We start from the raw sequence: 600 nt of genomic DNA, 5'->3' as shown, positions 1-600 counted from the left end.
TCTGATGTCATCCAGGTGTTCTGGCTCCTGTTGCTGCTTCCGAATTGCTGGAGGACTGATCTCAATCTTAGCTATGTCCTGTTTAAAATCACTCCTGAGTTCCTTTAACCTTTACGACAACTGTCAAGCCTAGCCTGATCAGTCTCTCGTCACGTATGCCTTTCTCTCCCTTGCAGCAAGCTCCTTAGTCTCACTGTGTCAAGGACGAGGAAATGGAGACAGGACATACCACTGCATTACCACCCTGGACAGCCTAAGGCATTCACCTTAGCTTTTAAAAGCCTGATTCAGGCCAAATGGGGACTCATGGCTTACATGCTGAAAAGAATTCTGGGTCTAGCCTGTACAATAAAGCAGAGTTGGTTATTTTCTTAAAGATTTTTAATATAAGCTTGAACAGGAGGGTTAAAAAGAAAGGTACTTGGAGGGTTACCAAGTGGGGGTACATGTTTCCCAAGAGGGGGAAATAAGATGTACTGGACTGTGCCTACAAGTGTCTCTAGGAAAGAGTAAGCAGTTACTTGTCTCAGCATTAGTCCTATCCATCCTTTTGATGGCTCTTGAGTTATATCTCAGCATGTTGCTAAGAAACCTTTCATA

Source organism: Mastomys coucha, chromosome X, assembly GCF_008632895.1.
Source record: "Mastomys coucha isolate ucsf_1 chromosome X, UCSF_Mcou_1, whole genome shotgun sequence".
Taxonomy (NCBI): Eukaryota; Metazoa; Chordata; class Mammalia; order Rodentia; family Muridae; genus Mastomys; species Mastomys coucha.
This window is presented reverse-complemented; position numbering follows the sequence as displayed.